The 26,346-nt window shown below is 40.9% G+C and overlaps 1 pseudogene; it reads right to left on the reverse strand.

The window, feature by feature from the left end:
- Window positions 1-8,966: 8,966 nt before the first annotated feature.
- LOC116904459 overlaps window positions 8,967-26,346 on the reverse strand; it is a 41,391-nt pseudogene continuing 24,011 nt past the window's right edge.

A 26,346-nucleotide genomic window follows, 5' to 3' on the forward strand; every position in this document is an offset into this window, starting at 1 on the left:
CATACATATGTATATATGTACATCTACCTATCTATCACCCCATATACTGTTTTAAGTCTCTGGATAAAAACAGTGGATAACAATTTTTGATTACTTACCTGTCCCTTTCCTAAACTTAACCATAGTGGCTTTGATCTCATTTGAGCCTCATACTTACTCCTTGGTTAGAAATTACCATCATGCATCTTGCCATCATTACACAGGCACATATGCACTGGGAGTGGATGCTAAAAGCCAGTGGCTAGAACAAGTGAGTTTCAAATTCCTTCCATCTGCCACTCCCAGAGACGGAGCCCAGGACACACTGAGACAGAAGTCAGTTTTGCTCTTACACCCAGTGTTGATGCTTCCAATGCTACCAGAGTTTCTGTGCGAGCATGTGTATGCATCCCATACACGAGGAGTTTGTTCAGTGTTTTTCTGCTTTTTATCAGCTTTGCATTTTGGTAGGCAGACAGGCCCACTTCGAAGTTCTCTCCACTGTTAAATCTCTTTTTCAGTGAAATTTAATGGAGGTTCTCATTTCCCAGGGCATCACCTCAAAAAGTTTCGAAACACACTAAATTTTAAATTCATGACGAGAGAAACCTTGTCAAAAGGCCATCTTTCCAGGTGATGTAAAGGTAACGCCATTTGAGCTGTCAGATACCCTGTTCCTTGTCTGGCTTTTGTTTTCTTTTTTTTTTTTTTTTTGTGACTTAGAGTCTTACAGTTTCTGCAGATCTTTGCCTGAGCCTGAGTTTGGGCTCCCTGACACTGTACCTCTATGTTGCTCGGAGAGTCAACTTAAAATATACAATCTCCAGACGGGAATGATTTAGCAAAATTAAAAACAGACAAGGGGCAGGGAAGGCGGGAGGTGTCAAATGTTTTCTCTACCCACTATCAGTTTGATGTGGTAGCCTTGTTCCTACCTAGTCCTCTGTCATGCCGTTCACCATCCAACGCTAAAACAGCCGAAATGGTAACAGAATACATACAAAGAGAGATTCATAGGCTCTTCTGTCTCCCTTCTAACCCGCCACAGAGAGTTTTAATTGTGGCTTGTTTCAACTCAATTTTGCTTCACCCTTGGGCTGAAAGACACTAGTTTCAGTGTGACTCAAGAGGTACCATAAAATATGTAAGGACTTGCAAGAATTTTGTTTGCCTCCTCCAAAGAAAAATCAGTATTTCTAATCGCTTATTTGTTTTTTGGAGTAAACTCTTTCCAAACGAAACCATGTCATATTGGTGAGCTGATACTAATGTTTCCAGTCGTGTAGTGCACAGACTGATTTATTTTTCACGAGCACATGTAATTAAAATCTCATCTCTGGTTAGGAACAAACCTAGTAAGAGAATTTCAAAGAAGTTACATATTGGGAAGCAACGGCAAACAGTAGATCTCTTGTTTCGTCTGCCTCGGGTGAGATATGGCCCAGATCAGTTCAGGAGTACTGGGAAGTTTAAGTACAGAAAGAGAATTTCCCAGTCACCCCAGATCTCCGGTCAGTATCACTCAGTATAGCACACGCTGTCATCGTTAGTGCTGATTCACCGTGGGATGGGGTAAACGGACGGAGAAACGGTTTGTGAGGAAACCACGAAGACCACCATTTTCTTCTCCATTGCTCTTGGATCTTATTATGCTCATCTTAAAGCCGTCATAGGCAAAAGGTGATACCAATTGGTCTGTGGTCAGCGGCACACCTCCCGAATACTACAGCCAGAACTGTTTTAGGCTATCTAACTCATTTTTAATGTCGGTGCAATTTCTGAGTGCTAGTGCAGATAAAATCCCTTGTATTCTTCTTGTTAGCACCTTGGATGCCTTTCTGAAGGATACAACCTATGGGTCTCAGTGGCGCAGGAAAGATACGATGTCCTTTGTCATTGATTTTCTGCAAATAGTCTGTATTTACAGTACCATGCCAGTCGTTTCTGACTACCACTTAGGGCAATTTGCTTAGCCTAGCGGAATGTCTTGGAAACTACTGGCAATGATTTAGCCTCCAAAATTGGAACACATTTAGTAGAGACAGAAAGCCTATGAACAAATAGTGGGCATGTGCCAGAGTAAATAAGTGTGGTTCATGAGCTGCGGTCAGAAATGTCTCTCAGTATGCAGGCAAAGCCTTTGCCAGCATTTGCCATGAAGCCATCACACAAAGCAGTTTTTCCCTCTCAGTAAGACAGACTCAATGAAAGAAGGAACCCAGCCTCACAATCTCCTCGTGTGGCTGTCATCACAGGTCATACCAAAGGAGACCTGTGCTGAGAGGACTTTTTCTCCAATTAGTCTTTCTTACTCAGCCTGCCAAACTTTCATGAAAAAAATAAAAGGAACGAGACTCCCCAGGGAATAGTAGGCTGTGAGGGTTGCTAGGGGAGAGTTCTGCAGCACTCCACGCCCCTCCCAGGATCTCATAGTGAGCCACAAAGTCATTTTGCTTCGCCTCTTTTCCAAACCCAGGCTCTGGCCCATACCGCGTAACTCCTACGAAGCACTTAGTGAGGCTACCATTCCCGAGACCGATATAGCGTCAAGGATAAGATTCCCTAACTGAAGACTGAAGGAGACAGACCTGTACCGTGTCCACTCCAGACTGTCGGCATTTCCTTTAGAACTTAACTCCTTGATCACACGTCACAGATAGCACTTGACCTAGAACAGCATGCTCTCCGAGGCAGTGTGCGTGCTTGCCCATTGAGCGTGAGTTTGGTTACATGTGATTTTTCTACTCCTGTGTAGGCTGTGTAGTTTCATGGTGACCCCTGAGATTCAAGATGGAGTCTCTCATTTAAACAATTGAAGGAACCAAATCAATACCAAGCAAGATTGATTCATTGTGGGATTTTTCCCCCTACTTTGTTATAGCAGAATCTCTTTTGTTTCTGCTGCTTCATTGCATACCATAGGCTAGCTGGCCCTTAAGGATCTGTAGGAGTCTCCTGTCTCTTTATTAACGTTATTGCTGTAGGAATATTGATATTCCAGCTGCACACCAATACATTTGATTTCATATTTTTAAACATGGGTTCCAGGGATTGAATTGGGCTGTCAAGCTTGTGTGCTTATCCACGGAACCATTTCCCTGTCCCCAGTTTGTTATCGTTGCAGAGGTAAATAAAGATCTGGACAGGTTGCTTGGTCATTAGGGGCACTAGTGTTCCAGAGGACTCGGTTTAGATTCCCAGCACCCACAATGGCAGCTCACAAGTCCAGTTTCAAGGATTCCAATACCCTCTTCTGGCCTCCTCAGAATGCATCGAATACACAATACACAGATATATACTCTGGCAAAACACTCATACACATAAAATAATAATACAATGAAAGGTAAATTGGATTTTTTTTAAATTTTAAATAGATGTGACAGTTCTTCATATCAAGAAGCTTGAAGTTGATGAAGTGAGGATGAATGACCCAATAATTTAAATACAGTGTCATGCACAGTGTGACACATGGAGCATTGATGTACAGTATGACATAGCAGATGACACACACACACACACACACACACACACACACACACACACACACACACACACACCATGATACACAGCATAATACAACAATACTCAGAGATGGCACAGCTTGCTTAGGGTCCAGGGCTCGGCAGGATCTGGATCTCAGATGGAAGTCCAACTGGATTAAAAGTTGGAAAAGGGAGTGATTTTGGATTGGGATTTCGTGCTTATAGGTACGATCCTGGGCAGAGTGCTTTCCCACATAGCTTCCCGCCTTGTCAAGTGGGGACACCACTTTACTGTGTTTATAGTGTTAAGAGGAGCAAATGACAATACTTAGGCGAGGGTACAAAGGACTGTCCATATCAATATAAAATGCTATTCTTGTAAGTATTTTCACAGTCTTTATTATTGTTGTACAAATTTATATAGCCAGTAGTACTTTAACTTTATGTATCATGTATCTATTATCTATCTATCTATCTATCTATCTATCTATCTATCTATCTATCCATCTATTATCTATCTGTCATCTATCATGTATCTATTATCTATTTATTTATCCATCTATTATTTATCTATTATCTATCTATATCTATCATCTATCATCTATTATCTATTATCTCTGTCATCTATCATGTATCTATTATCTATCTATCCATTTATTATCTATTATCTATTGATCTATTATCTATCATCTATCTATGTCATCTATTATCTATCTGTTATCTATCTGTCATCTATCATGTATCTATTATCTATCTATCTATCTGTTATCTGTCATCTATCTTTTAATTATTTACCTATCATCTATCTATTATCTGTCTATGTATCTATCACCTATCTATTTTCATATCTCATGATATATCATATATTTATCCTTCGATCTATCAAGCAGCAATGACATTCATCCAAAGTGATGCCACATTTTATTTTGTAAGACTCAACTCTCCTTCTGTGAACTTCTATGAACTCTCCTTATCAAAATCTAAGTATAAGAAATGAAGTGATTAGCCAAATGTGGTGTCTCATGCCTTTAATCCCAGCACTTGGGAGGTAGAGGCGAACAGATCTCTGAGTTCTTGGCCAGCCTAGTCTACAGAGTGAGTTCCAGGATAGCCAGAGCTACACAGAGAAACATTGTCTCTGGAAAAAAACAAAAACGAAACAACCTCCTCTCTAAAATAGAACTGAAATGATAAAAAAGAGATAAGGAGGGATCAAAATGGGAAGATGCAAGAGAATTCATGCCTATTCACTATCTGGAATTGGCCCCTTCTGGTTTTGAGTTGGATTGGACAGTAACTGACCAGTGGATATATGAGCCTTGGGAGCCAGCTAAATGCTTACACTGAAATCTCGGCCCTCTCATGTCATTTCCCTTATTTTCCTGACTCCCAAGTCACCCCACAGTTCTACCTCACAAAAAGGCAAATGCGTTTCCCTTTCACTCTTCTAGTCCCTTTAATTTTACCTGGACTTTCTTGCTGTGTCCTTTTGTGCTGGCTCGAGCTTATGTTATAATTTTGCCTGGCCAGCTTCTACAGAAGCTCTGCAATCACAGAGCTGTTTGTTTGGTTCCCTCCGACAATCACAAAAGCCAGGATGATATGTATTCAAAATGCACAGGCATAAAACAAAGCAATAACAAAGCAGCAATTTACTGCAGGACACAAAGGTGCCATGGGGTATGCAGCATTCCCTCCCAAGGTTCCTAGACATTCTGCTGCAGTATCACGCTGAATTTTCTCCCTCCCCCACTAACCTCCACAGTTCAGGATAAAAAAAGCCTTGGTGAAGGATGGAGAAATGAGTCTTGCAAAAATAGTCAATTCTCTTCAAAGCAGTTTGGAAATTTGATTTTTCACAGTTGGTGGTTTTCCTTACCCCACTGACCATTTTAGAACAATTTTATTGTGAATCTCATATTAGCAAACACTTAACGAGTCTGATAAAATATGGCAGACTCAAAACCTAGCTAGCATCACTTTCCCATCTCAGCCATCTTCTGGATCATGCTTTAAAAATTTATTAGCAATTTTATTTGCTTCAGAATTACTTAAAAGTATATATAGAAGATGAAGAAAAAATTGTTATAGGTGTCATTGATGAAAGGGACACACCAGATTAACTAGGACAGGTTAAGTATCAGGCTGTTGATTTGAATAAGAATGAAGAAAGTTCAAATACACACACACACACACACACACACACACACACACACACACACAGATCTAATAGGCTTTCAGGTGAAGTTTCTTCAAAAAAAGTTAAAATATATATGCATATATTGTTCATTTGTGTCTGTCTGTCTGTGTCACGGCATACATCTGGAGGTCATAAGGTAATTTGGGACATTTGGGACATTGTCTCACCTTCTATCTCCTTGAGTCAAGGTCTCTCTTGCTTTTCCTGTCCTGCTGTAGACTGCAGACTAGCTGGCCTGGGAAATTCCTGGTGATTATCCTGTGCCAGCCTCCTGGCTTGCCAGAGAAACTGATGTCACAGATACACACACAGGTGGCTCTTTCTTCTTTTATGTGAGTTCCAGGGACTGAATATACATCATCAGGTATGTTTGTATATGACCCCAGATGAAGTTTCTTCCCCTATATAGTTTTTCATTGCTTGATTCTGCAGTACGTATGTTTAGAATATTTTACTCTGATTGGAAAATAAAAAAGCTCTGTCAGCTCTTTCCAACGCCTGAGGAGGGAAATGAAGGATGGTGTAAATCAATTGGACCCACCTTTCTGACTTGTGATGTGGTCAGGGAATCTGGACACTGTCAAGGCTCTGCAACCCATACCCCAAAGTGACTTTGTTATAGGAAAGGAGTTAAATTTTTTTCCCTCTTTGTAACCTTGTAAAGTTTCCACATTAAAAAGCAATCACATCTTTCAAACTAGAAATGATTGTGTTTGGCACCACGGCCTCTGGTGTAATGCCTTGTGCTTGTTTTCACTAAAGCAAAGTCAGCTTTCAAAATAAATCATCTGTAACAACATTCTACTCCCCAAATCATATAATCCTATTAACGGAGTTTCAATTTTTTCCCCATCGTCACTGGTCTGACGAGACCGACTGAGTTTAAGTGTGGAGACAGAGGCTGTACAGGATTTGGGTGAGGTGAGGAGAGCTACTCAGCTGTGAACGTGTGAGAGCTCACTGCACCTTACAAATTCACACCTGTGCCTCATCTCGCCTCATGTGCTTTGTGGGGAACTGTCATGCAGTCACGCAACAACTCAAGCTACTCAAGAAATAGCCCATGCTGGGACTTAGGCAGCTTGGTAGGTGACGGTGCTTGTCACAGTGAGTAAGGCCTCAGTCAAGATCAAACACGCAGATCCACTGACTGAGAAGGTGTCCCACCTGGTGGCATGAGATCTTTTCCCAAAGTAGAAATTATATGGCAAAACCTACAAACGCATTTTCTTGTCAATTTGGAGTTCTTCAGGGGAGTGTGTCCTTTCTTTGGTGATGAAAAGAAGAAAAAGAACCATCTTGCAGTCACAAATAGTATGCTTTTCTTTTCCCAGTAGAGAGAGTTTCTGGGAAATATTTAGGGGGTTTCCAGCCAATACGTCCTGTCCAGCTTTGCCTTTGTTCCTTGTAAATGGTCTGAGACATGCTTGAACTTGGGTTTATCACTCAGGCAACTCGTTAACAGTTTGCAAGTATAATGACCTTATCAAAGTGATCAGTTGAAGCAATGGTGGTACATTTATAGTCCTCCATATTAAGTGACAGGTCCCAAGCGTTATGAGCCAGCACCACATTCCGTGGTGGACAAGCTGTTCTCTTTGGGTAGAAATTTACAGATAACCCACCTCTGCTCCCCGGGCAGTCGTCTTCACATTGGAGACAGCCCTGTTCATGAGCCAGCATCTTCTGGCATCTCACTGATGCCTAGCCTGAGGGTAAATCTGTTCTTCAAAGTCCATGCAAGCTTAGCATCAGCCTTTTCCTCAGTCTGAGTTTACAAGCTCCTTGCTTTTCAGTTGTTCTTACCTCACTAGTAAGTGACTCTCACTCTAGGGTTGAGCCCTGTGTTTGAATTCTGTCTCTGACACTTATTTAGCCTAATATGTTTGGCTAAGGTATTCAACCTCATTAAGATGTAATTGATCAGTCTACTGACAAAGTACAATAAGATTACCTAATTTAGGCCAGCAAGTGCTCAGTGGGTAGACACTTCCAAGCCTGTTGGTTTCCATCCCTGAGACCCACTTTGTGGGAAGAAAGAACCAATTCTACAAAGCCATCCTCTCACTTTCTCATGTCCATCAAGCCAAGAGAGTGTCCCATCACCATCTAAATAAGCAAACAAATGTGACCAAGCCTTAAACGCTTATTGATATGATCAGATATTAATTATAAATTATAAAATGTAGCTGCTATTTCCTCCTTGGAGTAAACATGAGACCATATGCATGAAATGATTTCTAGGTAAGTGCGCAATAGCAAATGGAAATAATTTCATAATCTCAAGCCTCTGAAAGCATCTCTCTGAACTTTTTATTGGAACAAAGGGACAGTTAGAGGGTCCTGGGTGGTCAGCATTTGCGCCCTTCGAATCCCTAGACATAGAGTGGTTCTGTGGGCTCCATGAAATAGCAGTAACAGATGAAATAGCAGTTACAGCTCCTTGATTTCCAAGTCCACAGAAGAGCAGCAGTGTCCCTAGGAAGTGATTTTCCCATCTGAAGCAAGTTTAGATAAACAAGAAGCTATCATAGCTCTTGAATGAATGGTAGCTAGCATCTATAAGGTCCTGTTGTTCAAAAATTTTATGGTTATTATTTCAATCATGTGGAAAGCCCAACTTTCAATAGAGAAAGCACATTTCTTTTTCTAGAAAAAGTTAGGAAGCTATGGAGATTGCTTGAAGGCTTCCCTGCATATGTAAGACATCCACTCATCATGAACTAGCCATATAAAATGTGGAGTTTTTAATTCATTTTTAAAGAAAATTAAGTGTTGCTCTCTTAGGATATCATATTTATGTATATAATCATGTTGAACTACCACAAAATTACATGCAAAGTGATGGCTCCCACATGCCTTCTGTAACCATTTATAAACAGGGTCACATCTGTTCTTTCCCAAAGATAAAAAATTATTTATCTTTAGTGCCGTGCTGTCTAGCTCTAAGACATTAAATAATTTTAAATATGGTTCTGTTTAATTGGAGATATAAGGAACTAAATGTTTACAAGGTAAGCATGGCTACAATGTAACAGTGGTTAATTTTATATTAAACTTGTTAAATTTTGATAAATTATTTCCATGACAAATTAGGTCATTTAGGGTCCTCAGTAATTGTATATTTTTCATCTCTGATCAGGCATGAAATTAATATCACTGACTGATAATGTCAGTGTATCAGTTTGGTCATCTACTTATACTTTCAAACAACATTGTACATTTATTAGTATTATTAACATTTATCAGGAAATACTTTATAGTCCACAAAATTTATTATTGTAAATCTACAACTCACTATTTATTTATTTAGGAATGGGGCAGCATTTATTCTTGTGCACGTAGTAGCCAGTGACATAGCCCAAGATGAAGAGGATTCAGAAGAGGGCCACTGCACTCAGCACCTTCATGGCTAGCCCCAGCTTGGTGGAGCACTGTTTCTAGGAGATCCTCCTATAGCATGAGGCCTGATCTGAGCTGGACATGGCGGTCATGTTGACTTCATCCTGGCTGCTGCTGTTCCACTGACTGTAGTGAACACCATTCTCTCTTGGGACTGCATGCAGTAGGCCTCGGTTGGAGCTACAGTATTCAGAGTGGAGATAAGGCAGGTATCAGACTCACAGAAGCTTCTGTTAGGAGACGGACTGCAAAGGCGAGTCCTGGTAGAGCTGAAGCCTCCCAGTGCTCAGAGAGGCTGTCAGGGTCTGGCTAGTGGATCCCACCTTTTCCCCACAGGGCAAGCCAGGATGTGAGGTAAGGTTGGTGCCTGGAGCCTGTGCCTCTTGCTGGGGCTGCTAGCATGCCAGAGAGTCTCCAGCCCCCTGGGGTCTACAGCTCACTATTTAAAAAGTAAGTTTATAGGGTTGTACCGCCCAGGTTGAACGATTATTGACCCTAAGATTTAAATTATTTGGATAGAGACTCAGGGATGTTCAGCAAAAATGAGAGTGTAAGTCAAACAAGTTCACCATTTACAAGTTGCATCACTAACACATATCATACACACACACACACACACACACACACACACACACACACACACAGTGGTGAAGTCATCTGTGTATGAGTCTGTCTTCATAGCAGCTCCTGAGATCTTGGTGCGGGGGACAGGAAGGGGATTCTAAAATGTATTCACTTTACACCCTGATCGATGCTGTCTTTTCTGACCCGCCCCTCATACAGTCCCTCCTCCTGTCTTCCTTCCCTTCTCCTCGGAGAGAGTAGAGCACCCCTCCTGCCCCCACCCTCCCCCCCCAGCCATTCTCCCCCCTTAATCCTCCCACCCTGGCATGTCAAGTCTCTGCAGGACCAGGCACATCCTCTCCTACTGAGGCCAGAGAAGGCAGTCCAGTTAGGAGCATGGATTACACAATCAGGCAACAAACAGACTTAGGGACAGCACCCCAAAAGGTTGTTGAGGGGCTCACATGAAGACCAAGCTGCACATTTGCTTCATATGTGCGCTGGACCTAGGTGAGTGGGGGGGGCAGGAAGGGGAGTATAAAATGTATTCACTTTACACCCTGATCGATGCTGTCTTTTCTGACCCGCCCGTCATACAGTCCCTCCTCCCATCTTCCTTCCCTTCTCTTTGGTTGGTGGTTCAGTCTCTGGGGGCCCCAAGAGTCCAGGTTACTTGACTCTGTTGGTGTTCCTGTGGAGTTCCTATCCCCCTGAGGGCTCACAATCCTTCCCCCAGTAGCACATTTCTTACAGTGACATTTGAGATGTCACCTCAGTGGATGGTAGAGCCTGTACTGTGTCTCCAAACAGTGTTTGAGTAAATAAATAAGGGCTGCCCTCAAAAAAAAGTCTTGTGTCTCAGGCCTTTTTTCAAGGGGTGTGTCAGGAAGGGGGCTCTGTTTTTAGTCTGGTAAAAAAAAAAAAAAGAACAAATATTCCATGAACCACTAAATCATCCGGTCCCCTTTAGAAGATTATATCTGGATACCTTCAGACAAAAGACAGAACCTAAACTCAGAGTTTATGGAGTTAATTCAACTTTGAGCTGGAGTGAGCAAGGATCTTACTCTATTAACCTTGGGCAGACAACTGTGCTTGTATCATGGTCTGGAATCTTGCCCTTAAAACCCACAATTGCTGGATATTACACGATCACTGCCTGCTAACAATCACTCCCATGTGGTGGTATGACATTCTTTTCCTGCTCATAATAGTGTGACAGTTTCCCTAGGGCACAGGTGCCATCCAAAGAAAGTCACGGCTTCTAGAGAGGCTTCTTTTTTTCTTTTCAGAGTTTTTCCAAGTGGCTATGACTTACTTTATTGCCTTTGTGTACCCACTAATGTTTTCTGGCCTGAGCAGGAATATCTAAAAGAAAAGCAAAAGGGAAGATAAGGCTTAAGGTTTTTAATGCACTGTGGTATGGTCAGGCTTAAGACAAAAATAGCAATCATGTAATAAACCTTTCATTCATAAGAAGGATGTTTCGGTCAAGGTGTCATTCCATCTCTCAATGAATGATAATGATGATGATGATGATGATGATGATGATGATGATGATGACGACAAGGATGACTACAGGGATTGCATTTAACACCTTTCCTAACTGCTAACTGCTTCCTAAAAGATACTTCAATCCTCTAGATGGGATCCTCTTAATGTGACCACCTAAAATCCTCAAATCACAAAAATAGGAGGACAGTGATTCACTGACTGATCTGTATGAAGGAGTTCAGTGGCAAGTTGAGGTGAGCTAACAAGCCTTAGTGTCTTTAATGATATCTGTAATAGATATACTGTCTTAGTTAGGGTTTTACTGCTGTGAACAAGTACCATGGCCAAGGTGACTCTTATCCAAACAACATTTAAGTGGGGCTGGCTTTCAGGTTCAGAGGTTCAGTCCATTATCATCAAGGCAGGAGCACAGGAGCATCCAGGCAGGCATGGTGCAGCAGGAAGTGAGAGTCCTACATCTTCATCCAATGGCAAGAGGAAAAGACTAGCTTCCAGACAGCTAGGAAGAGGGTCTTAAAACCCACGCCCATAGTAACACACCTACTCTAAGGTTACAGCTCCAAATACTGCCACTCCCTGGGCCAAACATATTCAAACCACTACCTATATTAAGACAGAGCATTTCTAAATTCTTTTTTAAAAGATTTATTTATTTATTATATATGAGTACACTGTAGCTGCCTTCAGATACATCAGAAGAGGGCATCAGATCTCATTACAGATGGTTGTGAGCCACCATGTGGTTCCTGGGAATTGAACTCAGGACCTCTGGAAGAGCAGTTGAGCCACCTCTCCAGCCCGCATTTCTGCATTCTTATTGCATAGATCTCTGTGACACGATGACTATCATGTAAATGGACCATCACACACTTACATGCGGCACAGAACTGCCTTTGATATAACATATTGTCCAGTTGTGGTCATATGCTTACGTGGCTCTGTTTTGTTTTCTTACTAAGCTGAGGCATCATGGGAATAGAACTAATGTAAACCTGGCTTCAAGCCTAGAGATTAGGTAAGAGATTGCAGACACAGAGGACATATGTGGAATGATATGATGCTGAACGTAGCCAAAATTCTAGAGCTGAGGTTTCCCTATGTCGATGTCATTAGGCGAAAAAGGATTAATCTTCCAACTTTGGCTAACTCAAGCCACCAGACACACACAGCTTTCTAGGCTTCGCTTTCTTTGGGTGACCTGTGTCAGCCACAAGGTCTATAATTACAGATGTTAATGTAAAACCAAACTTAATAAAATCCTTAAAAACTTCATTGATTTTAAAAATCAGTCTAGAGAGCTAGGGAAACCACCAGGGGCTTTCCCTTGAGAAGAATCTTGCAGATATTTTGCAGGATTTACTTTTGTGGTCATGACAGACCAGCCCCCAGAGAGATCCTATTAGATGACGCCATATCTAACATCTATAAATGGCATAAAAGCCTCTATGTCCAGGTAACATTAAACTAAAAGATTTTCACTTCTGTTAAAAGGAATAACGTTAAGTATTTACTGACTCTTAGCTATTAAGATATCCCTCAAAGAGGTTTGAAATCTCATTTTACATGTATAATACACCAGATGAGACTATTTTACACTTACGGGTGCTCATCGCTGTAGTGGCTTGGGATTCGTCGGTCCCACGAAAGTACGCACAACCCCAACTCCACCAGATTTGTGTGTAACAGGTATATTAACAACTTCATTGCATGTATCCTACCATACTACTATAATTTTGAACCCAAAAGGCTCAGAGTATGATGTCAGCTAGCCTTTTGTTAATCCTCATTATATTTCAATGTAGTGGCAACATTGTGATATTAATTACAGATATTAGGAATTAGCAGCAAAGAGAAGTTTATATTGTTCATGATAGATCAACCATTACAATCATTCTTTTTTTTTTTTTGGATGAGATACGATTTTTCTTTTTTTATTGGATATTTTATTTACTTAACATTTCAAATGTTATCCCATTTCCCAGTTTCTCCTCCAGAAACCCCTATCCCATCCTCCCTCCCTTTTCTTCTATGAGTGTGCTACTCTACCCACCCACCCCTGCCTCCCTGCCCTGGCATTCTCCTACATTGGGGCATCAAGCCTTCCCAGGAACAAGGGCCTCTTTTCCCATTGAGGTCCAACAAGGCTATCCTCTGCTACTTATGGGGCTGGAGTCATGAGTCGTCCCATGTGTACTCTTTGGTTGGTGGTTTAGTCTCTGGGAGCTCTGGGGTATCTGGTTGGTTGATATTGTTGTCCTTTCTGTGGGTTGTAAACCCCTTCAACTCCTTCAGTCTTTTCTCTAACTCATCCATTGAGGTCCCCATGCTCAGTCCAATGGTTGGCTACAAGCATCCACCTCTATATTTCTCAGGTTCTGGTAAAGCCTCTTAGGCTCTGTCAGCAAGCACTTCTTGGCATCAGCAATAGTGTCTGGATTTGGTGTCTGTATATGGGATAGATCCCCAGGTGCAGTAGTCTCTGGGTGGCCTTTCCTTTAGTCTCTGCTCTACACTTTGTTTCCATATGTCCTCCCATGAGTATTTTGTTTTCTCTTTAAGAAGGACTGAAGCATCCACACTTCGGTCTTTCTTTTTCTTAAGCTTCATGTGGTCTGTGAATTGTGTCTTGGGTATTCCGAGATTTTGGATTAATATCCACTTATCAATGAGGGCATACCATGTGTGCTCTTTTTTTTGACTGGGTTACCTCACTCAGGATGATATTTTCTAATCCCATCCATTTGCCTAAGAATTTCATGAAGCCATTGTTTTTAATAACTGAGTAGTGTTCCATTGTGTAAATGTACCACCTATTCTGTACCCATTTTTCTGGGTGGGGGACATCTGGGTTCTTTCCAGCTTCTGGCTATTATAAATAAGGCTGCTATGAACATGGTGGAGCATGTGTCCTTGTTATATGTTGGAGCATCTTTTCGGTATATGCCCAGGAGTGGTATAACTGTGTCCTCAGGTAGTACTATGTCCAATTTTCTGAGGAACCCCCAGCCTGATTTCCAGAGTGGTTGTACCAGCTTTCAATCCCACCAAAAATGGAGGATTTCCTCTTTCTCTACATCCTTGCCAGCATCTGCTGTTACCAGAGTTTTGATCTTAGCCATTCTGATTGGTGTGAGTCGGAATCTCAGAGTTGTTTTGATTTGCATTTCCCTGATGACTAAGGATATTGAGCATTTATTTAGGTGTTTTTGGGGTATTTGGTATTCCTTAGTTGATAATTCTTTGTTTAGTTCTGTACCCATTTTTTATTAGGATTATTTGATTCACTGGAGTCTAACTTCTTGAGTTCTTTGTATATATTAGATATTAGCCCTCTATAGGATGTAGGGTTGGTAAAGATCTTTCCCAATCTGATGGTTGCCGTTTTGTCCTATTGACAGTGTCCTTTACCTTACAGAAGCTTTGCAATTTTATGAGGTCCCATTTGTCAATTCTTGATCTTAGAGCGTAAGCCATTGATGTTGTGTTCAGGAAATTTTCCCCTATGCCCATGTGTTTGAGGCACTTCCCCACTTTCTCTTCTATTAGTTTGAGTGTATCTGGTTTTATGTGGAGATTTTTGATCCATTTGGACTTAAGCTTTGTACAGGGCAATAAAAATGAATCGATTCGCATTCTTCTACATGCTGACCTCCAGTTCAACCAGCACCAAAATGCTGTCTTTTTTCCACTGGATGGTTTTACCTCCTTTGTCAAAGATCAAGTGACCATAGGTGTGTAGATCATTTCTGGGTCTTCAGTTCTATTCTATTGATCTACCTGCCTGTTTCTGTACCAATACCATACAGTTTTGTTTGTTTGTTTGTTTTTTTTTATCACTACTGCTCTGTAATGCAGCTTGAGGTCAGGGATGGTGATTTCCCCCGATCTTTTATTGTTGAGGATAGTTTTTGCTATTCTGTATTTTTGTTATTCCAAATGAACTTGCAAATTGCTCTTTCCATCTCTATGAAAAATTGAGTTGGAATTTTGATGGGGATTGCATTGAATCTGTAGATTGCTTTTGGCAAGATGGCCATTTTTACTATATTAATCCTGCCAATCCATGAGCATCGGAGATCTTTCCATTTTCTGAGATGTTCTTTGACTTCTTTCTTCAGAGGCTTGAAGTTCTTGTCATACAGATCTTTCACTTGCTTGGTTAAAGTCACACCAAAGTATTTTTATATTATTTGGGGCTATTTTGAAGGGTATCCTTTCCCTAATTTCTTTCTCAGCCTGTTTTTTCTTTGAGTAGAGGAAGGCTACTGATTTGTTTGAGTTAATTTTATATCCAGTCACTTTGCTGGAGTTCTTTATCAGACATAGGAGTTGTCTGGTGGAATTTTTGGGGTCATTTAAATATCATCTGCAAATAGTGACATTTTGACTTCTTTCTTTCCAATTTGTGTCCCTTTAACCTCCTTTTTTGTCTAATTGCTCTAGCTAGGACTTTGAGTACTGTATTGAATAGGTTGGGAGAGAATGGGTAGCCTTGCCTAGTTCTTGATTTTAGTGGAATTGCCTATTAATTTGCTGTATATTGCTTTTATTATGTTTAAGTACGAGCCTTGAATTCCTGATCTTTCCAAGATTTTTATCATGAAGGAGTGTTGAATTTTGTCAAATGCTTTCTTGGCATCTAATGAGATGATCATGTGGTTTTTTTCTTTGAGTTTGTTTATATAGTGAATTGTGTTGATGGATTTCTGTATGTTGAACCATCTCTGCATCCCTGGGATAAAGCCTACTTGATCATGATGGATGATTGTTTTGATGTGTTCTTGGATTTAGTTTTTGAGAATTTTATTGAGTAGTTTTGCACCAATATTCATAAGTGAAATTGGTTTGAAGTTGTCTCTCTTTGTTGGATCTTTGTGTGGTTTAGGTATGAGTGTAATTACGTCTTCATTGAATGAATTAGGTAGTGTTCCTTCTGTTTCTCTTTCGTGGAATAGTTTGAAGAGTATTGGTATTAGATCTTCTTTGAAGGTCCGATAGAATTCTGCACTAAATCCATCTGGTCCTAGGCTTTTTCTTTCTTTTTTTTTATTTTTTATTGTAAACATTCTTAACATATACTAAGTCCATATCAGGATGAAAAAGAAAAGAGAAAGGAGTATTGCGCATTTAAAGTTGATTTACTCTTTAGTTTTCATCTTATATTAGTAGGTAGGCTAGTAGAATATATAAGTATTTAATGTTCATGTACTCTCAAGTATTACAGCTTATATTAGGAAAGATAACACCAAGTGTTTTAGTTAGTGTGATGCTGGTTGTTTTCACAAGTGGATGCTGAAACACAGGTATGATTACATTCCAACAGTCATGTTCATCTTGCCTATAAAATATCCCAAGTTCCCTACCGTAAGTGGTGGGTGGGGTACAGCGGTGGAGATACGGGAATGGACCCAGTCAATCAGCAACATAGGTTCTGTCCAACTCAGCATTCATCTTCAGCCACTGCGATTATCTGTGGTGACGGGAAGAAGGTCAGCTAGTGTTGAAAGTTTGGGAGGTTTATGTACAGGGCCTTGAGTGAGGCCCAACACTTGTGCTCTGTACCCAAGTAACTAGATGTTAGGTACAGGACACGGTGAGTATGAACAGTAAGTCTCAGAAGTTATATTCCCACTGAGCAGCCCATTTTGCTACAACAGTGAACCACGTCAAGGCAAGCACACATTGTCGGAAACAGACAGTTGTCGCTGTCATATACTTAGGAAGTGTTTTTCTTATCTCATGCTTTCAACAGTCTTGTCTTCTGCTACTGAGGTCACCAAGGTGATGATTGGATGTCAGAGTGGCCTGGGCTGTGACAAAGAGCAGCAGCACACTCGGAGTCATGGTTTATATATGTTTGCTCCTGAACCAATTTCAACTATTTAAGTCTGAGTTTTCTCAGCTTTCGCTTGTGCTAATTTGGTGCCTGGTCTATGTAACTATGACTCAAGCTCAGCCTAGTGACTGATTTTCCTAAGACTTCATCGTTAACTCCCCACTGGTTTGTATTCCTGTCTATATTGTGCTGTGGATCCTGTGTTATCTGTTGGGAATTGTTGAAATTCCTTAACAAACAACTGCCTTGTAAGAAAAAGGAAAGTAAATACTCTACTTTTTGTAGAGTTTTTTTGTTTACTTGTTTGTTTTAATTTTTTATTACTGAATGGTCTTTTGGGAACTTGGGAATAATTGTTTATTTTTTCAAAATAATTATTTCCTAGATCTATATGTTTTATTGGAAGGAGTTTACCTCTGTTTTTCTGCCTTGCTTCCTGAACTAGGAAGCTTGTGCCTGAGCCTTCGATCAAGAGCTAGCTACCTTAAGTTTCAAGCCTTCAAATCTTGACTGAATTAATCATGAACCCCTGCTTTTCTGGGTGTCCAGCTTCTGCAGAAAGCAAAGCCTTCATAATCCCATGAGGTAAGTCTTCATTAATAAATACTTTCTCTCTCTCACCCATCTGTATTCATATACTTACCATACATATTTTCTTAATACACACTTACATATGTACAGAGATGTGTATATCTATATCTATCTACCTATGTCTATCTATCTATCTATCTATCTGTCTGTCTGTCTGTCTGTCTGTCTGTCTATTTATTTTGCAGAGATCCCCAACTAATGCACGAATCCTCAGCAACACACAAAAATAAAATAAGTAAGAAATGAGTTTTATATAGTCATCTTTTCACTTAATCCCTGCAATCACCTCTGGAGGACAGTGTATATTACTGCTGATTTATGTGTGATGAAAATCCGAGAGGGGTCAGGGACATCCCCATAGGGTACCAGTAATAAGTAACATTGCTGTGAATGGGCAGTGTTTGTGTGACTCCAGGCCTGTTTGTCAGCCCTTAAGTGTCTTGCCATGGTGTATATCCTCAACATTCCCATTTCCATGTATCTTCCACACATTAAAAAAACCAACAAAACAAAACAAAAACCCAAAGAAAAACCTTCCATGTTGCACTAGTACTCTTGGAAAATAAATGTTACAATAAATAAAAATAGGCACATCAAGATATGTTCCTCCCATCAAATTATATGTACTGAAGAAGGAATGGATTCTTAGAATCCTGAGCACATTTCCCACCAGATGAGCTGAGGTTTGCAGCTTCAACCACAGCACTTGACAGCATCGCTTAACAAAAAGATTTAAATCCACCTACAACTTTATACTCAAAAACAGATTACACCATCCTGCCAAAGCAAAGCAGTATGAGAGAAGTAACAATGTGACTGTTCCCTGGTGTGTGTTGATTCTGGGTGAGCCTTTTGATCTCCTTACACTGGTTAATTAGGATCGGGCTGGTTAACTCAAGTTATGATTAATTGGTACTTCTGACAGGAATCTGGGAGTCAATGCGGGAAGAATAAATGCTAGCCATAGCAAAAATTTAAACCTATTTTAAGCTTATTTTCATTTAGCTTTTCTAAAATCTGGCTGAAGTCAGAGAGATGTGGCATTGTGCATGGTTCTAGGACATTTTCACATCAATGAGGGTAATAACAGTGCCAACCACATAGGGTTATTGTGAAGATTAAATGACAACAGTGTACTACGTAATGGGGAAGCACCAGGAGGTACTTGCCTTTCCTTTCATGTGTGTATGTATGCATATGTGTATATGTGTATGTATGTGTGTATACGTGTGTATATAGATAGATAGATAGATAGATAGATAGATAGATAGATAGATAGATAGATAGATAGATAGATAGATAGAGACAGAGAGAAACAAAGGAATACAGAAAGCTAGACCTTGGTGTCTTTTCTTAAATCTCTACCTTTATTTACTTCCAATAGTTCCTGTCTTTAAATATAACTTGGAGGGTCAACAAATGAATTTTATGGAGCTATAATTAGACTAGTAATCTACTCAGAGATAGTGTGCTATTTTTCATTTTCATGGATTTATTACATATGCACTCGCTCAGCACAGAGCTATTTTGCATGGATCTGATATGTGGTGGATATTTTCTAAGTCAAGCCCAACTTAAGTTTTTTGAGTGAATGTCCCAAACAATAGAAGCTTAGGTTTTGGGCAAGGTTCCTGTCAGAGAGCGAGACACTGACTTCATTTCCCATGACACAGTATTTAGATGGGAGAAGGGCGCTTCTTTCAGAGAGTCCTGGAAGTCGAAGTGGTTTAAATCTTGAAAATATTGTCTTACTGGGATGGATATTTTGAGCCATCTTGCATGATTAAGGCTTTTGTGAAAAACTAACCCTCCTTTCTTTTCTGTTCGCCATCTTCCCTCTAATTAAAACTTATCCAGGACTGTGAGCGCCCATTAAGGCTGAATCGGAAATCTGAAGTCAATGCTCAGCTGAGAGCAGCTTTGTTCCCTCTCCCATTTTGTACACTGTCATCCACTTTTTGCCTCTTTGCATTCCAAGCATCTGACAGGTGGTGGGAGTCCCTATCTTGGGGAATTAAGCATCTATTCTAAAGTTTAATTTTTACATTATTCATTTGATTCTGACACTTGGGGGGTCATTTTGCTGACCACCAAAGACTGATGATACTGAACGACTGTAAGGGAGGAGCGAGACTTTGCCTACTGAGAAGAAGCAGTTTGGGAAAAAGTCTCAATTTTAGGAGAGTTTTTTTTTCCCTCAAAGCTTAGAAAGAACAGGCTGCCTGAGAATTGGGGGTGGCTGGGGTGGGGCAGAATCTGTCCTGTGGGACAGAGCCACCTGCATGTCCCTACAGAATAATTTGGAAAGCTTTTCTCCATTTCATTTGGCAGGACATTAGTCATTAGAGTAAAGGTCTGGTACTTACCAGACCTGTTTAGACAAATAATCTGGAAGCGACAGGAGGAAATCTGCAATAACTTACAATCAGCTCTCAATTGGGAACTGTTTAGAGTTTTCACAGTATTCTTGAAGCGCGTGACGTTTATACGAAGTTCAAGATTTCCACAAGCAACTCTGCCCTCTGGAGTGTGACAGCTTGTTCCTGGCATCCTGAAAGCCAGGCCTGATGCTCCACATCACGTTAGAGACTCAGCATCTGGGCAGCAGGTATTTGGCTCTATGGAGAGTTTACGAGTAAAGGCTCATCAGTGGCCTGCTTTGTACATAGCTAACATCTCGACTGTATGAGCTTTAATATGAGTGGATCCAGATCTATTCAATGAATTTGGGGCAATGGATAGGTAAAGAACCTGATCTAACACTAAGATAAGGTGACCTCCCTAAGCATCAAAGCCATACAAAGAGACACAACAGGACCATGGAGCTTGCTCCAGTAACTGTGGGCTACATGGGAGAAGGGAACTTCAGCTGAGCCTTTGCCATTCATCAAAAACATTTGTGCAACACATCCAAAGTGTCAGACAGTGGTCCAGGTGAGGCTGGTAGTGAGGAAGATAGTTTAAAAGAGCTTATGCTGACATTGGGAGGGGCCTTGAAGAACCAGAAACATAAAATAGATTAGAGAAAGGATGATGAGAGAAATTAGACATTTATGAAATAAAAACAGGAGGTAGGCAATGCTTGAGACAATGTCAACAGGAAAAGCCTCCGTTAGGTGGTGACATTTTATCTTTTGGATGACAGGAAAGATCAATCTATAAGGACATTCGGAAGAAGAGTCTTGCTATTTAGAGACCCACATAAGAAGGATCAGAGTACTGAAACCATATGTGACTGATTCTGACCTAGACGCCTAAGTGATGCCTCTTAATTCCCGGTGCTGTGGGGGTGGCTATGCTTAGAAGGTGGAATGGAGAGGGACGGCTTTATTTTATTTTGAGACGGTCTCATTATGTTGCTCTAGCTGTCCTGGAACATATGTAGACCAGGCTGGACTAGTCTACAATTCACAGAGATCCTGCTGCCTCTGCCTCTCAAGGTATAAGCCTGTAGCCATGCCAGTCCTGAGAGGAATGACTTGAAGGTCCTGGTATGTCTTCCTGTCAGATATAGGGAAAATAATATGGTCACAACTTACTGATGTACAAGGAGAAACAGAAGTTGATTTGGGCTGTCACTGATTATACACTGGAGCACCTTCAGAGTTTTCTTCTTCCAAAGGGTTTCTGTTCTTCTTCTCATCTCTAGAAGAGGAGGAAGTGATTACTTATCATTAATAAGTGAAATGAACCTTACTAGAGACAGTTAACGTTTCTGTCTCTTTCTGAGTCTCTCTCTCTCTCTCTCTCTCTCTCTCTCTCTCTCTCTCTCTCTCTCTCTCTGTTTCATAAGCATGCATGCTTGTATTAGTAGCAGCCTTGGATCTCTGAAATCTGACTTGGGCCCCAGCTTCCTCCTCTTACCTCCTGCCATTCACTCATGTGTCAGTTGAGATGTGCCAGAGCCCCAGCTCTAACTGTTCCCAGGTCTGTGCTTGGGGCTATGGAGTCAGGGCCAACTTTTCTATTGGCTATACTACTGGAAGCCCTTTTTCTCTCTTGCTGCTCTGTGAAAGTCCGACTTTGTTTGAGAGTATCTGGCTCCCATTCTTAAGAAGCCATTGTGAAGGGCTTTCATCATTGCTCTCGGAGCTGGCCCACCCAAAAAGGCTCTGCATCAGTGGAAACTCTGCCCCTAAATGGAGAGTGGTGTATTATTTCAGATAGGTCATTAACCAAAAGGCTGAAATTCCCCTTACAGTGCTATCTTGGGCAGAATATCACTTTAGTCTGTGTTTATTTGTAAACAGCCTGAGGCCCTGAAGTAAAAGAAAGCCTTGTGCCCATTAGACCGGGGGTTCAGGCCCACATACCCTTCAAGGCCTCTTGGGGAAGATCTTGCTATGTTTTTAGGAACAGACCACAATTACTCCTTTTGGACTAGTTGATTTTGGACTGCCTTCCCATAAGTCATTATGTGTCTCAGGAAAGGATCTCATTGTGTTTGACTTTTTAGTCTAATGAAAGAAAAGTAAATAAGTGAATAATTGGATGAATAAGTGGAATGACAGTTATAAGAAGTAATCCTTTTCTAATAAAACCTTTTGAAAATAAGTCATAAAAGGGAGAAGAAACAAACTGTCTGATCACCTTAATTCATACAGAGGAGACATGCTAATGTTATCAAGATATTAGCTATAAACATAAGCATAAACATTCTAATTAATATTCAAAAGGATAAATATAAACACCAAATTCTGGCTGTGAGCCTCCTGAAAATATAGCTAAGTTATGTACATCAGTATTTTCAAGAAGGTGATCTTTCTTGTCACCATGCTCAGCAACATAAAATACTTTGTGACGAACATTTAAATTTATCAGACCGTGATTATATCTCTGCGAATATTTACATCTCCCACTGCCTTGTAAAATTTCATGTTGGAAAAATCACATCCCTTTCATCTGATGCTTATATGTCCTTCCTTTGAGGAGACTCGTATTTGGGGTTTTTATCACAGCCTGGGACTCTGAACCTTCAATGAGATTCGGTGAAGCATGTGTGTGTGACTCACAACAGGTTAGAAAGACAATTGGGCCAAATTTGAAATGTCCAACTCTACAGGGCACCAAGCATTGGTCAAGAAGGAGCTTAACAGCCAGGTCTGTGCATCAGCTCCATGACAAGAGGTGAATGGCAGGTGACCAGAGCTGTGACCTTACTGCCCTTCATCCATGCATTGTCCTCTATGGCTTCTTCTGGGCATATCCATGCACCGAGGATTTAAAAGCACATACCCGAGTTGGTCATCAAGTGGCAGATTATGGGATTACCTGGGATTAAAAAAAAAAAAGTAAGGTCATCAGATCTGCTGGCACCAGGTCCAATTTAGGCTTTAAAACTGTAACAACTTCTAGGCTTTTAAACAACCCTATCAGTAACTTTTTCTCTTTCAAGCCTAAAGTGATATTTTCAAGGGCTTCTAGGAGCCGGAAGGCAATGAAGTTACCAGTTTCTAAAACCCCACAATGAGTAGATAGACAAATCTCAGTTCTCTTGTCCGAGAACCATATCATAGGTAATAATCTCTTCTTATGTCTGCTCAGATAAACTAATAAAGCTCACAATACTCTCCCAAATCTAGTGAACTCTCAATAACCAGAAGTATTTGATCCTTTTTATTTAGTCCCTCCTGTTTCATCTAGAAGTTGAACTTGGTCCTACGTAAGTTGTTTCAGATCATTCTATAACTAGATAAATAAATATATCCTTCCATCCATCCATCCATTCAGGCAATAAAGGTCTAATGGATACTCATTTCGTTTATTTTGTGCCAGAAACAGACTCAGGTGTTCTGTTTCCTGCATCAACAAAGCCAGAAAATATCCTTGAGCACATCGTCTGTGATCACATGGAAGAGGTAACAATAAGTTAAGATAGGTAAAAGATGAAGTATTGGGCAATAATAAATGATTTGAGGGGTTAAAAACAAGAGGAAAAAAACCCACCAAACAGAATTAAGAGTTGTTTCTGATTGTGTGGTTAGAAAAAGAAGTGAGTTTGATAATACAGAGAGACAAAGATCTATGAATGGGGAATTCAAGGTCAAGGCTAGAGTAACAGCCAACGTTTTGAAGTGGGAAGGATCTTCAAGTTTTCAAGAAAATCTAGATAGTCCAAGGTTCTTTTGTCCTAGCTGTTTACTTCTGGTCCTGTAACGGCCTCTCACTGGGCTTCTTGGTTTGGTTCTTCTTGCAGTCAACACTCAAGCAGCAACCAGTGGACTTTGTAAACAGAACATGTTTTTTCCCAAACCACAGTTCTACAATGGCTTCCCATTTCATGTAAGAGATCATCGTGTGCTTTTGGAGGGACACCCAACGTCATCTGAGTCCTGCCAATTTTTTCAACCAACATGCTTAGGTAGGCTGTTCAATTCAGGAGGGAGAGAAACAACTGTGATAAGGTGTTGGTTGGGGGATTTTGTAGTAGACAGAGAATTAAAGATACACAAGGTACTTTTTGGGTGGGGCAAGGTGACTGTAAGGAGATGTGTTTTCAGAAAATGTTAACAGGTCTCATTTGTAAATTGGTTACAGAATCAGGATTTACTTGTCTTCGGCTTCTCTAAGTTATCAATGATGCTAAAGGCTTCTCTGAGCTTGAATCTCCTGTTTCTTTGGAGACACCTTTTGTTTGTTTGTTTTGTTTTGTTTTATTGAGACAGGGTCTCACTAGGTAGCTCTGGATGGTCTAGCACTCACTATGTAGAGCAGGCTGGCCTCCAACTCACAGAGATCCACCTGATTCTGTCTTCCAAGTAGTGCTGGAATTAAAGATGTGTGCTACTATGTCTAGTTCTGGGGGACACTTTTTCTTTTGGCAGCCAAGTAGAAAGTAACAGATAGAATACTTAATTTGAAAAATGAGCAGTATTTTCCATGAAATGCTATCCCATCACGTTCTCAAAATTGCAACCCCATCTCTAGAATTGTGGTGAAAATCTAGTGATGTGGGGTGGACAGTCTACTAGGGGTGGGGGATTCTATCCAGGATCCTGAGAGGAGAGGGTGAGGGGGAAAAGTGGCAAAGGTCAATCACTTTCTAAAAGTCTTATTTGCACTAACTTCCATTTTGTATTGAGACTTGCTCGATAGAGCTTTGGAGCATATTTGAATTTAGTGTTTGTGCTATAGAGTTCTAAGTTTGAAACAATTAAGTGATGAGAATGTACTTTGTAAGCAGCAGACACCCTGCGGGCTGAGCATGGCCTGTAAAACGCCATGCAGTCCGCCTCCCAACACTGCTTCATCCATATCAATCTCATTGCTACGTCTAGGATGGTCTTGCTTAAGTGTTTGGCAGCAAATTAAACATTTTCCCTCGTCTCTGGTGTGCCAAAAGGCTGACTCCGTTGTCTAAAATCCGTTTAAATTCTACCCAGAATCCTTCCTATCTTTTTTTTTTTTTTTTGGTTCTTTTTTTCGGAGCTGGGGGCCGAACCCAGGGCCTTGCGCTTCCTAGGTAAGCGCTCTACCACTGAGCTAAATCCCCAGCCCCGAATCCTTCCTATCTTGATCCCTCTATTCAACTCCATTTTGCTCCTAGTCTCCTTTTTCAGTTCGGCACTGCCTAAAGCACGCATCACAAATGACTCTCTAGTTTACCTGGGCGTTCCATGTGATCATTGTTGCAACAGGAGTAAGCTCCACCAGAGCAAAGATTTTTATTTGCTGACATAGCCCAGCCATGCAGGACAATGCCTTGTAGTACTTGACATCCAATAGGTATTTGTTGAATGATTGGATGAACTTATTTTTTACTATAATATGGTGAGTTGATGGGTGATGGAATGAAAGAACCCTAGAGATGAGGGTCTTAGCTGTATATCCACTGCCGATTCAGACTGTACATGTATAATAATGTATAATATATACTTCAATGAGTCAGTGCTCCTATAGGCTGATTAAAGCCTCATGGGAAGGAAAGAGTGCCCAAGTACAACGTTTAGAGCCTCATGACCTTAAGTAGATGGAAGCTATGGCTAACCCCGTGCTCTGCGACAGCTTTCTAAATGAGGAAATAATTCCTGCAGAGAAGAAGCTTCTAAAACAAGTGCATCAAAGGAAGCTGACACCTCCATTGCCTCTGACCCCTCCCCTTTTGGAGCAGAGCCAGAGTCCTAGGAGATGGGGCTGGAAAAATAGTGGGGCTAATAAAAAGCTAAGTCACAAGGCAACTCTGTTTTGTGGCCTAATAGCAGGGTGTGATGCTGTTGGGGGAGGATATTTCCTTACCCTCCCACATCAGTTGGGAACCATTGGTATGTCAAGGAAAAATGGCCTCATAGGAAAATAGCAGAGCAGTTGTTCCAAGAATATTTTCTGGTCGCTGCATCTTAAGGAGGACTGGAGGTGATTTGTGCAGCCCCACAGGATTCCTCCCTGGTGTCACAGTGGTAGCAAGAAGCCATTGCTAAGCACGGAAGGATTTGGAAAGAACTGGAACAATTGTGTTCACTTCTGTAGCTTTGCTAGTGTTCTGAGGAAATTGCTCATCCTCATGGGAAGAAAGTAAATCCTTGTCCCACGTACCAGCAAGGCTTACCTACACAGGGGAAGTCTTCTGAGCACAAAGCCCCATAGTCCCTGCTTCTCCATTAATACTCTGCTGTAGAGGAAATGAGTGACCCCTGAGGGGACGCCTAGGATTCATGGTCACCAGGCAAGAAGAATAATTCTAAATCTGCACTGCCTTGGGAATTCAGAGAAAGGAATTGGGTGGAATCCACAGTCACGCTAGATCTATCTGATCTCATTTGCTCTGGATTCTAGGCACT

This window comes from Rattus rattus, chromosome 6 (genome assembly GCF_011064425.1).
Source record: "Rattus rattus isolate New Zealand chromosome 6, Rrattus_CSIRO_v1, whole genome shotgun sequence".
In the NCBI taxonomy this organism is placed as follows: Eukaryota; Metazoa; Chordata; class Mammalia; order Rodentia; family Muridae; genus Rattus; species Rattus rattus.